Source organism: Mercurialis annua, linkage group LG3 (assembly GCF_937616625.2).
Source record: "Mercurialis annua linkage group LG3, ddMerAnnu1.2, whole genome shotgun sequence".
In the NCBI taxonomy this organism is placed as follows: domain Eukaryota; kingdom Viridiplantae; phylum Streptophyta; class Magnoliopsida; order Malpighiales; family Euphorbiaceae; genus Mercurialis; species Mercurialis annua.
In genome coordinates this window covers 58,515,427-58,532,278 of record NC_065572.1, presented here as the reverse complement: position 1 = coordinate 58,532,278, position 16,852 = coordinate 58,515,427, and positions in this window count along the sequence as shown.

Below are 16,852 nucleotides of genomic sequence, written 5' to 3'. Positions count from 1 at the left end.
CAAGGGACTACATCTCACGATTCTACGCAACAATGGGACTACTCAATACAATAGATGCAATCATGTGCCAAGTCTTCCCAACTACATTAATGGGCACTGCCCAAAGATGGTCTAATCATCTAAAAGCTAGTTAAATTAAAAATTATACTGCATTATCTAATAAACTCTTGGCCAGATATTTGACTAATATACTAGCAAAAACAACCACAAGCATCCTTCGGGCGTGCAAATAAAAAGAAGGAGAGACTCTCCAAAGTTAAATGGAAAGATTTAACAAAGAAGCCATGAAGATTGATAATGTAAACTTGGACATAGCAACCAAAACACTTCAAGAAGAGACTAGATTTAACAAACAAGTGGATAAACTACTCAAATTTGATAGGTATCGCCCAAAAATATTTTGAGTTAGAGGGAGAAGATCCTTACGAGGCAAGGAGACGAAGGTCAAAAAAATTTAAATTAAGAAAAGTCTAAAGAGAAACAAAAATCAAAGAGAAGAGCCATATGCAAGAGGATATCCAGAGGCTTCCCTCCCTACAACAAGTATGAAAGTAAATCAGGAGGAACAACAGAAAAAATAAGAAAACAAATTGAAGCTACCATACTAGGGAAATGAATGAGGTATGTTAATTTTATTTTAATTCTTAGGGATTTTGACTAGTTCAATTTGAACTTATCGCTCGTTTCTCTTTCGTGTTGTTGATGTTGGATTTTATATCTTTCGATTGCTTTATTTGATCTTAATTAATTATATTTTGGGTTAGTCTTATTTGGTTTCGAATGACAAAATAATAATTAGAAGAATTCTAGACTAGCGGACTAAAGGTAATTACAGTAGAAATTTTGAGGGTGATACGTTGTGGTACCTTATGGATAAGTCTCGGTCTGCCTTTAAGCCTTTTATCTTTCTTTCTTGTTGATATTGAACTGTACATCCTATTCAGTGTGTTATAATTGGTTCTAATTCTATTTTAGCGTTTAATGCCCTCTTTTGCCATTGTTTCTCATATCCGCATTCAGTACTTTCCGTTACATTTTGGATGAGTTTTTCGACCTCTATTTGCTACTCTTTTAACTATTTATGTATTTCTATGTCTATTCTTGTCACAATTTTGCTATCTCTTTATTTCACTCTATATTGAATATTTTGCTTCGACTTCTGCCATTCCATCAATATTTCTATCCCCTATCTTAATGTGTTTAATTCAGTAGTATTTCTAGTTCATTTTCGAAGTATTGCTTAGTAGAGTTTATGCTATCTTTTCCTCTATTAAGATCATCTATGTTTTAACTATTTGAGAAACGTTCCTTTCTCTCTTTTTGTTTTGTGTTTTTAGCAAGTATTTCTATTATGTTTTGATCCTTTTTACCCATTGGCTAGCCTCCTTTTATAGAGTAATTGGTGAATTTTTATTGGTTATTTGATAGGTGCATTCTGATTGGTTATCAGAATGGTGACTTTTGATTGGTTTTAATTTAGGTGATTTTCCTTGCGGGCTAAGGTAGCAGGCTGAGCAGTAATAGCTGTTGGATCTTTGTCCTTTCGTACTCATTTATTATGACTTTTACAATCAACTATGAGTGTTTTAATATTGTTTATTAGTGCATAGGAACTTATAGGAACCATCAGGAGTCGATTCAGAGCCTTCAGGCAAGAATCGAGTTTTTGAGATTTACGCTATCCATGAGGTTTTTGCGAGAGCTACCCAATCTCGGTAGCAAGTGCAACCGACTGTGGCGGGCACGACAAAGTCTCATCTCGAGCGCGACCCAGGTTTCATGAAACCCTTGGTTTGTGATCATGAGTAGCGGGCGCGACTCATAGACTTTGCAGACGCGACCAAGAGATATGTTGAAGGTTCAACGGATATATTATTGAATGGCCCAATGAAGAGTTGACATGTGGCAAGAGCCGTTGGAAGACTATGGTAGCGGGTGCGACCCGAAGGCTGACATCAAAAGTTGTTTTATTTGTTTTTGCTTTTGTGGTAGATTGCTTTGGGTATAAATATAAACCCATTTGCAATGTTTCAAGGTTAATGATTTGCAAACCTTAAAACAAAAAACACACATCTTTAAATTACATTTGTTTTGTTGTAGTTTTGGAGTAGGTTTGTAAACTCCTAAATCATTGTAAGTTAGAGTTTACCTTTGGAACAACTCAACCCTTGTAAGTTAGAGATTAATTTTAGAAAATCTCATAATTGATGTTTAGCTATAAAGCACTAAGTTTGGAGTTAGCTTAAAAAAACTCTTTGTGAATCTCATTTACTAGATTCTAAATCTCAAACTTTGTTTGAGTAGTGGAGTAGGATCGATTTGTGATCCGAACCACTCTAATTCTCTAGTGTCAATCCTCTATCCTTATACTCTTTCTAATTTCTATATTCCTCATTCAAAGAGTTTAATCTTTAGATTCACATTTAAAAACCACGGTTTGCTATACCCTAGGGTCTTTCAGCAGCTATACGCAATACTGAAGTGCATAAGAGGTTTGGCCAGCAGTTTGAAGGAATAGATCCACTAGCATTAAGGGATGTATTTAGAATACTAGGCCAGACTGGTTGGACCCAAAATTTAGTTGTTGTATTTCAAGTTTCTTTTTATTGATTTTTTGTATCATTTTATTATTAATTGTTATTTGATATTGAAATGATTAATGCATTTTAGCTCACTCTTTTATTTTATCACATAATTATTTTAAAGAATTAAAATTAAAAAATAAAGACAGTAATTATACAGTTAAACTATGAATAAATTGATAGTACTAAAAAGTAATTTATAAATTATGTGAAAGTAAACGTAAATTTGTCAGGAATTAAATCGGCCTTTGAATTTCAATTTAATTGTATAAAAGTCCAACAATAATATTAATTTTATAATTAGGTCTAAAAATCGAACACTTACATCACTAATAAATATTGAACGAAGGATCACTTTTCCCCCTGAAGTTGGCACAAAGTATCAAAAACGTCCAAATTAGCAAAACATGATCACTTTTACCCTGAACTTGTCCAAACCGGTTCAAAACACCCCCTCCTCGCTCGTTTGTGATTCACTCGCTGATAAAAGAGAGTGAATTATTTCTGGGGCCCCTGGTGATGCCACGTGGCTGAAAACATGCAAGATTAAATCTAATTAGTCTTCCAACCGTCAAAATTAAGACACTTTTTTCCCGTTATTTTTTTTTCTTTCTTTTCTCCTGACTTGCTTCGTCTTCGTCTTCTCCAACGTTCAACTGTTGTGAGAAAAATTTAGGGTTTTCAAATTCCTTCAAATTAAAGCATTAATCTTCTAACTTCGACCATTTTGAAGTGTCATTTGCTTGATCATGTGTTGATATCGTCATTATCATGGAGGCATTGGGTTTTTTTGAGCACACGCCATTCTGGTGGAACCGACAAAAATGATTTCGGATGAATTTCGTAGGTATGTAGTTTGTGGACTTGAATACCCTCTTGCATTGTTATTAATGGGTGGTTTTTATTTCCATGATTTTTTGTTGTATGGGGGTTGTTTGATCTGTTGTCTGTTTTTGGGGTTTAATATGTTATCTGATATGCAGTTTGATTATTGGATTTTGGCATGTTTGTGGTGTTCATATTTGCTGTTTGTATGTTGTTGTTTGTATGATGTTTAGGTTAATTTTTTTTTGATTTTCTGTCTGTTTTTGAAATGCTGTGTGTTTTCCACTTTAAGAAAAGTTTGAATGTTGGGTTGTTGCTGTCTGTGTGTATGTTAGTTTTGTTTGGTTTAATGTCTTGGTATGCATTGCTAAATATAAAGGTTTTAATTTGTGGTATGATTTCTTTGATGGCAGAATGATGGAAATGTTTGATTGCAATATAAAGGTTTTTCTGAAAATTAAGCATGGAGAGATATTTATATGTGATCCAGAATTAAGATATAGTGGGGGAAAGTATTATAGGCAGACTTTCAAATATGCTCAAGAAATTACTTATGTTGTGTTGTGTGGCATAGTTAGGAGTTTAGGTATGGGCATATCCCTAAAATGTTTTGGCTACCAACTGGGGGTGTAATGCATGAGGATGTTAGAGCACTTTTGGATGAAAATTTTGATAGATGTGTGAAGACTTTGATAGGACAGGGTGAGGAGATGGGGTCTGCAACATTGGCTGTGTTTCTAGATCATAGTATAGATCAACCAAAGTTTCTATGTGAGACTGAATCTAAGGTGTTGCTGTTAGAATGGAGAAAGGATGAGGGCAGTTCAGATAGAGGGGATGAGGGATTGGATATAAAGGGGGCAACTGATCCTGTTTTGGAGGGTGGAACTGATCCTGTTTTAGAAGGGGGAAATGATCATGTTGTAGAGGGGGAAAATGATCCACATATGGAGGGGTTAAATGATCCATTTGAGGAGGGGTTAAATGAACCTGCAGCTGGGGGGGGGGGGGGGTTAAATGATCCAGTAGATGATCAATTTGAGAAGGGGTTAAATGAACCTGCAGCTGAGGGGGGGGGGGGGGGTTAGATGATCCAGTAGCTGAGGGGGGGTTAAATGACCCAGTAGCTGAGGAAGGGTTAAATGACCCAGTACCTGAGGAGCAAGTTGAAGGTTTAGTAGAAGATTGGGCTGCTTGGGAAGATAACATGGCTGGGGAAGCTGCCCACATGTTTGATATGGAGTGGCTTGAGAACTTTACAAATGAGATGGTGAGTGAAGAAGGATGCAGAGACCTGTAACAGGCAGTGTAGCACCAAATGAGGGTATGCAGAGACCTTCAGAAGCCCTAAAAATAATAAGAGGAAGAAAAAGCAGAAGACTGCAGCTAGGAGCAAGACTGCAATTACTGACAAGGGGAAGAGGAAGGTTTCAAAGTGGGCACATCTAAGTGAAAGAAGAGAAATCACTCATAATGTGGATGATGAGGAACAGTTGAGCAGCGGTGAGGAGGATTTTGACTATACAAAAGAGATCGATTATTTCTCAGATGTGGGGGATGAAGAACTGATCCAAGCAAGAAACAAGCTTAGGGAAAACTAAAAGGCCAAAAAAGAGAGGATGGAAAGAGCCCAAAGAGCTGCAGTGTTGGGTGATATGGGAGGTGAACCAGTCCCTGTGGGTGAGGATGTGCAGGAAACAGTTGATGTGGAGAGTTCAGAGCCAGTGGTGTATGATCCTAGCAACCCTAACCCTGCATTTGTTGTGGGCATGTGTTAGCAAAAATGCCAACTCGTAGTAATCCGGAAGTCGGATGTCGATCCCACGGAGACAAGGGGTTTAAAGTGAATGAAATTGAGTTTGATTTTCAATTCGGAAAGCAAAGAGTAGTTGGATTTTTGATTAATAACAGCGGAACTAAAATTAAACAATCACTGATTAGACTAAGAAGCAATTAAGAATTAAACGACTAATTGATTAAAGGATTAAAAACAATAATTAAAAGCGCCTAAGGGTTGCTAATCATGCCATCGAGATTCCTAGGTAATAGGTCGGGTATATGGATATTGGTTCGGGTCGAGCTATCCTAAGGTATCTAAATCCGCTCTCTCGAGCCGGAAATTGACGAACCGACAATTGATTAATGAGTCGAAATCCAAATCACTCTCGCACAATTGGATGTCGACTACAACAATCAATCCGATTAATCCGCAAACTCAAACAACCGCTAAATCCCTAAATCACTCTCGCGCATTTAGGTCTTAAGCTTATGCTTAACGAGGTCTATTCAATTAGCTTAACTCTCGTCCTCACTAATCAAACACAAATCATCAATTAAGGAGCTAACTTAATCCAAGCATTAAGATCATTAAACACAACAAAACCCTAACCCATACAACCCTAACCAATCATCTAGCAATCATATATAGCAATCATAAACAACCCCTAGACTAGGAGTTTAGCTACTCATGATTAAAGTAAAAACAACAACTAAGCAATAGTAAATCAACATAATAAAAGTGAGAAAGCTTACCTCAAATAATAATGAAGAATAATAAAGCATGAACAAGATAATGAAGATTCAATAACTAAGCTTGTATTAAAGATGAATTCAAAACCCAAAATCTGGAAATAAAAGCTTCAAATCCTTAACAATGGAGGAATCTCCAAGAACAAGTCACACTCAAACTAAGAATAATTGCTAGAGTAATAAATGTTGCTACAAAAGAGGCTTAACCTAAAATGTGACATAAGGTGTCCTAATATAGTAAAGCCCAAAAAGGAAATAAAAAACATCCTATTACAAGCTTGTTTGTCCAAAAGCGGAAGTGGGCCAAGAGAGCACAAGACCCAAAACTGATTTGAAATGCTGAATTCTGGCCCTTCTCGATCGAGAAGCTTCATTAAAGTCAGCTTCTCGATCGAGAAGCTTGAAGTCCAAAAACTCTGCTGATTTTTGCTCTTCTTCTCGATCGAGAAGCATGAAGTAATTGTGCTTCTCGATCGAGACCATGCAGAGGAAGAATTCTTTTGATCTTCACTTCGCTCTTTGCTTCAATCCATCTCTCGACTTCCACATATCATCGATTCTTTGCTCTTTTGGACTCAAAAACCCTTCACATATGCTTCGTTTATCCTGAAACACTAACACACGTAATAAGCGATATAATCACTCGAAACATGCGATAAAAGTATACAAAGCAATGCAAAAGTGACTCGTAATATAGGAGTATTTTACTCCTATCAAACCTCCTCACACTAAACCTTGCTTGTCCTCAAGCAAGAAATGCATTAAACCACAACTAACTTAGTGACATTGGCAAGGTTGAACACGCATCAATACTCATACTCCCATACCAAATTGTACAAATGCAAACGTCTAATGTCAACAACTATAATCAATGCAACAAATGAGCAATGCAATTTGTAATGACATAATGCGAAGGCAAAGAGAACACAATTGCATTAGTTTAACATTAATCTTGAACACTCAAGCTATCACCATCGTTTACGGGACATGCGATTATTTGGTTAAACAACAATGTAGAGCAAGTCATGGCAATAATCAAACATAAAAAATTGAACCTAGGCATCAAAATCCTCACTAGGTATCACTCTAACACACAAGTGTTTAGATAAGAAAATTAAGCACACAAACACGGAATTCCCATAGGTTTGCTCATAGTCCTAAACTCCACTACTTAGCTCGGTGATCAATAATTATCTCATGGGCTTGCACGGGTTGTAACGTGGCCAAGGTCGGGGTAGATCAAAGTTGATACTTTAGGCTAAAACTTGACTTGAAACTAGTTAAAACATTAATAAGAACTTGGGCTAGCTTGGACTTTTTACATTTTTGAACTCTTTTTGAACGCTTAACTCAATCTCATGCCTTTATTTCTTTTCTATCTTTCTCTTTTTGGATTTTTTTTCCCTTGCATATTTTTGTATTTTTCTTTCTTTTTATTTCTTAGGCACTAATTTCACTTTTAGTTCAAGTTCACTCTTCTTTATGTTCATCAAGCTATTACCCTCTCCTCCTCACACTAGTTGTCAAGTCAAGTTGGGTGAATGAAAGTGGAAAATTAAGAATGGGATTGTGTTGTTAACATGGTAATATCAACAAAGGTCTAAGCTCAAAATTGGCTATCTAAAGGTTAAAGGTGGGCTTTTTAAGCGGTCTCTAGAATGGTTACACCTAATGCCATAGTCATTTAATTATCAATCACTCAACAATGCAATTTTGAATGGACACCGAGCAAATTCTAGGAATTCCGGACAAAATAACACTCACAAAGACAAGTAGGCTCGAAATAACTCATTATGAAAAATGTGGTGTTATGCCTATTGTTCAATCCCTATGTTTTCATGCCAATTATGCCCAAATTATGCCAACACAAATTTTTCACAATTTCGCACATTATGCAACCGTATTAAGTTTAAACCATCACATCCAAAGATTAATAACTAAAGATCAATTTAAACACTATCCCTTCACACATGTCATATCGAATTACATCCATTAAGCAAGCATTTAAGCATAGTTGTTAAATCTAAACAAATGCATTATGGCAATAAGGCACAAGAGATAATACACATTGATATGGTTCAACACGTTGCCAAGTGACTAATTTTCCTTTTCGATTCATTTCACATGCTTAGTACAAGAGCTTTAGTGGAGGCGACACAACAACCTAAACTAAACTCTAGCAACTAAAATTAACAAAAATAAAACACAACATAAAGCAATAAAAGATAGAAACGAGATACAATTTCACTACCCTCCTCACACTATTTCTAGCTTAGTCCCTTAAGCAAGAAATAAAATAAAACAAGAAATTGTAAGAGATAGGGTTAGAAAATGCAAATCTCGCTAGTCGAACGCCGGGGGTTCGGGGGATGGAGTAGGTGACGGGTAGTGGGGCCCTCCTTGGGCATTGAAATATGCTTGCAATTTTTCCGCTTCCCTTCTTTGCCTATGACGGAGCCGCTTCATTTCATATCTAGTTTCGTTCCAAATTCGTCTTTGCTCCGCCATAAATTGGCGTTGTTCATCCTCAAAGCTACTTCCCCCATGTGAGCTAGTGGCCCATGGTTGGCCCCATTGGGCCCCTTCTTCTTGAACTTCCGGTTCCTCCGGTGCTTTCTCTCTTCTTCTTACCGGCTCCTTTTCTCTTCTAGGTGCCGGTTGTTCTTGATCATGCTCTTGATCACCCTCCTCGTCATGCTCTTCTTCTCCACCTTGACCTCCAAATTCCGCTTGTCTCGCCGCTTCTTGCCCGTGCGCCTTTAGCCATGGGCCTCTTTTGAAATAGGGAACAACATGCCCTTTGTGAACATACCCGGCCTTGTCAAGATGCTTGATATCAATGGAGCGAGACGGTATCGGTGTGAGTCCTTCGAACTTCTCATTTGGGACGCCAAATTCTTTGGCTATCCGGGTGACCAACCATCCAAAACCGAGCTTTGTACCCGCCTCCGGAACATCGAGAAAAGAGGTAATTAAGCGGTTTGCGGAGTCAATCCGACAATTGGCCACCTCGGGATGCATCATAGCATTCATCATCACAACCTCGGTTTCCCCCACCTTGTTGTACTCGTGACGCCCCCCGAAAGTATGGCCAAGCCATTTCACCGCCACCACAAGAGCGGTGTCCTTGATGTCGTTCACCTTGGCCGTCTTCGCTTGATAGCCCTCCAAATCCGATACCTCTTTCCACACTCCTTTGTAGTCAAATTGCCTCGGGTTGGTGCGCAATCCATCCGCCTTCATTCCGTGCTTCCTTTTTAGAGCGAGTACTCCTAATTCGTATTCCACTCCAAACATCCTTACGATTAACGAATTAGAGTACCCTTCCTCTTTTTTAAGACTTGTGAAAAACTCCCAAGTCAATTCCTCATACCCTACCTCCGGCGCTTTAGCGAGTGTGAGCACACCCAACGGCTCCAAGTATTGTTCCACTTCTTCGATTAACCCCAAACGACCCATATCTTCCCAATCAATTTGATAGGGAATGGCGAATTTTTGGCTCTTCAATTCTAGGAAACGCTTGCCTTCTTCGTCGGAGCGGATCTCGAAGGGTGCTTCATATTTCCTTGTGAGGGAACCCGGTGTGTTGGGTCCCACAACTGATGCACCGGAGGCGGTTTTCTTCTTTCCTCGGAGAGGTCTCGGAAGGGGGGCGGATGCGGTGGCGGCGGACTTTCCCTTGCTTTGTCTTGAGGTTCCAGCCATGATAACTATAGGCAAAAGGGTGGGTAAATATGTGTTTAGGTTGAAGTTTGGTGGTGGTTTAGGTGGTGATAGGGGGTGGCCGAATTTTACTTGAAGAGAGAAGAAGCTATGGTGTTTTTACTAGAAATGGAAAAGATGAAGGGAGAAGATGAAGTGTTGGGGTTTTTTAAAGATAGAAATTCAACTTTGAAATTTGAATATTCCTTGAAAATGACATTCCCTTTCTTGTGCTTTGTGTTTGATGTATCCAAGGGCCTAGAATGAACCACCTCACACCCCCATGTGCAAATGTTGGACCTAGGGAAGACAAAATTGGCAAAAAATTCGAAATTCAAATTCTGGTTCAACATGCTTCTCGATCGAGAAGCACCATTTAAACTGGCTTCTCGATCGAGAAGCTCCTTGAAGGAATTCCCTGCCAATTTTCCCCTCTCTTCTCGATCGAGAAGCATAGGCAAAAAATGGCTTCTCGATCGAGAAGCCCCTGATTTCTGCACAACTTCTTTCAAAACTTCATTAAGTCTTGTCCAATGCTTCCCAACTCAAATTAGCTCCATGCTTTTCTATTTTCTACACATCAACAACATGAACACCCCGACATTAAAGAGAACAAAAGATGTAAACAAAACTAAACTAATTCAAAATGAAAATTTCTCAAAGTAAATAACTAAAACGAAAGAAATAAGTAAAAAGAAAGAGGATCTAACCGCTTGGGAATACCTCCCAAGTGCGCTTGTTTTAAGTCAAAAGCTCGACCGTTCTTGCTTGTAGAACTCATGAGGCGGGGTCAAGATAACATTGTTCCCCCTTTTGATCCGTTAAAGGCCCCAAGTAAGGCTTGCAACGGTGTCCGTTGACCTTAAACGTTTCACCTCCTTGATTTTCCAATTCAATGGCACCATGATTCGCCACACTCCGAATCTTAAATGGCCCACTCCATCGGGACTTAAGCTTTCCCGGAAACAATCTTAACCTCGAATTATACACCAATACATACGTTCCAACTTCGAAAGTTTTAGGGGAAATGTGGGCATCATGCCACCGCTTGGTCTTCTCCTTGTAAAGCTTCGCATTCTCATATGCCAAGAACCGGAATTCCTCCAATTCATTCAATTGCAACAAGCGTTTTTCCCCCGCCGCTTTTAGATCAAAGTTCAGCTTTTTAATCGCCCAATAGGCCCGGTGCTCTAATTCCAAGGGTAGATGACATGCTTTCCCATACACAATGCGATAAGGGGTCATACCTAATGGCGTTTTGAATGCCGTGCGATATGCCCATAATGCATCGTCAAGCTTCAAACTCCAATCCTTGCGAGTCCCATTCACCGTCTTCTCCAATATCCGCTTCAACTCCCGGTTAGAGACCTCAACTTTCCCACTTGTTTGCGGATGATAGGGGGTAGCAACCCGGTGATACACATTGTACTTTTTCATTAATGCATCGAATTGCCGGTTGCAAAAATGAGATCCACCGTCGCTAATAATAACCCGTGGGGTACCGAACCGATTCATCAACCTCTTGAGGAACTTCAAAACTACCTTGGCGTCATTGGTAGGTAGAGCTTCCGCTTCCACCCATTTCGATACATAACAAACGCCAACTAAAATATATAAGTTCCCATGCGACATCAGAAAAGGACCCATGAAGTCAATTCCCCAAACATCGAAGATCTCTACCTCTTGCACGGAAGTCAACGGCATCTCATCCCTTTTAGAAATGTTCCCAACCCGTTGGCACCTATCACAATGGCTCACAAAGTCCTTAGCATCACGGAATAAGGTAGGCCAAAAGAATCCGCTCTCCAACACCTTGGCGGCGGTCCTCGCCACTCCATAATGACCGGCATAATCGGATGTATGACAAGCCTCCAAGATAGGCATCATTTCCTTCAAAGCGACACAGCGCCGCAACATTCCGTCTCCACATTCCTTGAACAAATACGGCTCATCCCAAAGAAACCTCTTAGCATCGGAAAGGAACTTCTTCCTTTGATGGTGCGTCAAATCTGGAGGCATTACCTTAGATGAAAGGAAGTTAGCAATATCGGCATACCATGGAGTTTCCATTTCCCGGATCACCATAAGTGTTTCGTCCGGAAACCACTCGTTGATTTCCATACCGATAGGAATTGGCTCCGGATTCTCGAATCTAGACAAATGGTCCGCCACCACATTCTCCGTGCCCTTTTTATCCCGAATCTCGATATCGAATTCTTGCATTAGGAGGATCCATCGGATTAGTCTTGGCTTGGCATCTTGCTTGGTAAAGAGGTATTTCAAAGCGGCATGGTCGGTGTAGATGATACACTTGGACCCAAGCAAGTATTGCCGAAATTTATCTAAAGCAAAAACTACCGCCAACATTTCCTTTTCGGTAGTGGTGTAGTTGAGTTGGGCCCCCGCCATTGTCCGGCTTGCATAATAGATCACATGCACTTTTTTGTCCTTCCGTTGACCCAATACACATCCCAAGGCTTGATCGCTTGCATCACACATAAGCTCAAAAGGCAAGTTCCAATCCGGAGATGAAATAATAGGAGCGGTCACAAGGGACTCCTTCAATTTCTCAAAAGCCTCTTGACACTCCTTGGTGAACTCAAACGGGGCATCCTTTACTAGCAAACTCGTTAATGGCCTCGCAATGGATGAGAAATCCTTGATGAACCGGCGATAGAAACCCGCATGGCCCAAAAAAGCCCGGACTCCTTTAACCGTCACCGGAGCCACCAACTTCGCAATAACTTCCGTCTTTGCCCTATCTACCTCAATACCCGCTTCCGAGATTCTATGCCCGAGCACAATTCCCTCTTCTACCATGAAATGGCATTTCTCCCAATTAAGCACCAAGTTGGTCTCCTCACACCGTGCTAGAACACGCTCAAGATTTGCCAAACAACCATCAAACGAGTCACCAAAAACGGAAAAGTCGTCCATAAATACCTCCATTATATCTTCCACCATATCATTGAATATCGAGGTCATGCATCTTTGAAATGTGGCGGGTGCGTTGCATAGACCGAAGGGCATTCGTCGGTACGCAAAGGTACCATAGGGACATGTGAACGTTGTTTTCTCTTGGTCATCCGGAAAGATCAAGATTTGGTTGTAGCCGGAATATCCATCGAGAAAGCAATAGTACTTGTGACCCGCCACCCTTTCAAGCATTTGATCGATGAATGGTAGCGGGTAGTGGTCCTTCCTAGTCTCCGCGTTCAACCTTCGATAGTCAATACAAACTCTCCACCCGGTAACCGTTCGTGTAGAGATTTGTTCCCCTTTCTCGTTCTCGACCACCGTCATTCCTCCCTTCTTAGGTACGCATTGAACCGGACTAACCCAACCACTATCGAAGATCGGATAAATAATCCCGGCATCTAGAAGCTTTACTATTTCCTTGTGCACAACCTCCTTCATATTGGGGTTCAATCTTCTTTGCCTTTGAGTACAATTCTTGGCTTCATCCTCAAGGTGGATCTTGTGCATCACCACTTGAGGACTTATGCCTCGAATGTCGGAGATTTGCCACCCCATGGCTAACACATGCTCTTTCACTACTTGCACAACCCTCTTCTCTTGTTCCGTAGAAAGCTTGTTGGAGATGATTATCGGCAAGGTTTCATTCTCCCCCACAAAAGTATACCGGAGATGAGCCGGAAGTGGCTTCATTTCAACAATTGGTGGTAACTCGGAGGATGGAGGAGTCACACCATCGTTCTTGCTCAAATTTTCCGGCTTAGGTTCATCATCTTCGGTGTATGCATCACTAAGATCATCGGAATGTAAGACAACCTTTGAAACTTGCGACATCTTCCCCCTTTCTGAGCTTCTCGATCGAGAAGTGGACTGGGAGTTGCTTCTCGATCGAGAAGCTCTTGGTTGGAAAACTCTGCCAATTTCACCTCTTCTTCTCGATCGAGAAGCAAGGTGTAATTGTGCTTCTCGATCGAGAAGCTCCTGGGCATAGGTGAAATTGTCAAATTTTTCCAACGTTCCCCGGTTGAATGCTTCCACGTTTTCCTCGACTTGATCCCTCATAACTTCATCTACCAAATCAACCCTCATACACTCTTCTTCCTCGATGGTACTCCTCATTGCTTTCTTCATATCGAACTCAACCGTTTCCTCATCGATTCGCAAGGTCAATTTCCCACCATGCACATCAATCAAAGCTCTCCCGGTGTTCATAAAGGGCCTCCCTAAGATCATTGGGCATTCCTTATCCACCGCATAATCCAAGATCACAAAATCAACCGGGAATATGAACTTATCCACTTTCACAAGCACATCCTCAACAATCCCATACGGCCTCTTCAATGAGTGATCCGCTAGTTGGAGTACCATCGAGGTGCTCTTCACGGTTTGATCTCCACATAATTCCCTGAAAAGAGTTAGAGGCATAAGATTAATGCTAGCACCAAGATCACATAAGCAATTTATAGAACTCATAGTGCCAATAGTGCAAGGTATAGAAAAACTCCCTGGGTCCTTCAACTTAGCCGGTAGATCATTCAAAATGATTGAGCTACAAACTTCCGGAATGGGAACCGTTGCACCACTATCCCAACTCCGTTTGTTGGTAATGATATCCTTCAAGAATTTGGCATATTGCGGCATCTCTCGGAGTGCATCCGCCAAGCTAAGGTTAATTTGCAATTTCTTGAAAATCTCAAGGAACTTATGAAACTTTTCGTTCCCTTGAGCTTTCCTTAACCGGCTTGGAAACGGAACCGGTGGTACAAACGGTGGTGGCGGTGGCGGTCTCACATAAGGCTCTTCAACCTCAGTAGCCACCTCCTCACGCTCCCTTGGTAATTCTTGGCTTGAGCTTGCTATATCAATCACAATTTGGGGTTCATCTTCCTCCACAACATGCTTCTTCCCATTTGCTTTCTCAAGGTTTCTCCTACTTCGGAGCTCTACCGCCTTAACATGTTCTCTAGGATTATTTTCCGTCGTGGATGGCAACCCTCCTTGAGTTCTACCTTGAAGTGAGATAGCCATTTGAGAGATTTGAGTTTCCAAATGGTGAATAGTGGAAGCTTGGTTCTTCTCCCTTTGCTCCATTTTCTCTAATTTCTCAAGCACCTTGGCAAGCACATTTCCCTCATCCGTATTCCGTGGTTGTTGAAAACCGGGAGGATGTTGTGGTCTACCACCGTAATTGTTCCCATGGTTTGGGTTTCCTTGATAGTGACCTTGTTGTTGTGGAGGCCTATTATTGCTTTGAAAGCTTGAACCCGCTTGATTAGACCCTTGAGCATTGCCTTGCCCCTCTTGATTTCTCCACCCGAAGTTTGGATGATTCCTCCACCCGGGATTGTAGGTGTTGGAATAAGGATCATTTGCTTGTCTTTGACCCCCGACATAGTTTACTTGCTCACTCAAAGCTTGCCCCGTAACTAGGCATTCTCCCCCCGAATGGTTGAAATCACCACAAAACTCACACCCGACTTGAACATAAGCCACCGGAGCATTTCTAGGCGCAACTTGTTTTTTCAAAGCATCCAATTGTGCTTGAAGTGAAGCATTCTTTTCCTTGATAGCCTCCATCTCTCTAACTTGGTCAAGCGTCATTACCGACTTTTGACTAGCCGGTGCCCTTCTTTCCGTGGGCCCCCATGTGCTACTAACCATGGCCAACTTTTCTACCAACTCAAGAGCCTCTTCATACGTCTTTTGCATCAAAGACCCCCCCGAAGCCGCATCAATAGTGGCTCTAGTGGTGACATTCGTTGCATCATAGAAAATTTGAATCACATGCTCCTTGTTAAGCTTATGATGGGGAACACTCCTTTGTAAATCCTTAAAACGCTCCCAAGCTTCATAGAGCGACTCCCCGTCGAATTGCACAAACTCAAGAATGTCTTTGGTTAGCTTTGTTGTCTTGCCATGTGGAAAGTACTTGTTAAGGAAAGCTTGAGCCAACTCCCGCCAAGTATGGATCGATTCATTTGGTAGAGATTGAAGCCACAAACTAGCTTTATCCCTCAAAGAAAAAGGGAACATCCGGAGCTTGATTTGGTCCGCGGTTATCCCATGAAGCTTGAACGTGTTAAGGACCCCCAAGAACTTGGCTATATGGGCATTTGGGTCCTCATGCTTCAACCCAAAGAAAGCACAACGGTTCTCCAAGAGTTGGATAGTACTCGGCTTGATCTCAAAAGTTGCCGCTTGAACCGGCATAGCAAAACATCCGAACGTGGCATTATCCACATCCGGCAAGAAGAACTCGCCCAAAGTTTGCCTCGGTTGATTTTGCACTTGCGGTTGCACCCGAGGGCGAACCTCCCTTGGTCGCTCTTGTTGCCTTTGTTGATTCACATTCTCAAGTGGAGGAGGGGGTGGATATTGTTGTTCCCCTTCATCCACTAGAGGATGGAATCCTTCCTCTACCTCATAATCATGTCCGTCACCCTTCATAACTAAAGGAATCCGGGCTCTTCTTCTCACGCCTCTTTCGTAACTACCGAGATCCTCTTGAAAAGGTTCTAGTGGGAGATTAGCACGCCGTGTATTATGCATACACAAAGGGTAAATTCCTACACAAACAAGGACAAGAGAACCGAGCGTAAATCACGAAAACGCAAGAACGAACAATAAAAGTGAAAACAGAAATTAACGCTAACTCGACCGAATTTCAAAATACTTTCAATCAATTAAACGCAACCTAATCCCCGGCAACGGCGCCAAAAACTTGTTAGCAAAAATGCCAACTCGTAGTAATCCGGAAGTCGGATGTCGATCCCACGGAGACAAGGGGTTTAAAGTGAATGAAATTGAGTTTGATTTTCAATTCGGAAAGCAAAGAGTAGTTGGATTTTTGATTAATAACAGCGGAACTAAAATTAAACAATCACTGATTAGACTAAGAAGCAATTAAGAATTAAACGACTAATTGATTAAAGGATTAAAAACAATAATTAAAAGCGCCTAAGGGTTGCTAATCATGCCATCGAGATTCCTAGGTAATAGGTCGGGTATATGGATATTGGTTCGGGTCGAGCTATTCTAAGGTATCTAAATCCGCTCTCTCGAGTCGGAAATTGACTAACCGACAATTGATTAATGAGTCGAAATCCAAATCACTCTCGCACAATTGGATGTCGACTACAACAATCAATCCGATTAATCCGCAAACTCAAACAACCGCTAAATCCCTAAATCACTCTCGCGCATTTAGGTCTTAAGCTTATGCTTAACGAGGTCTATTC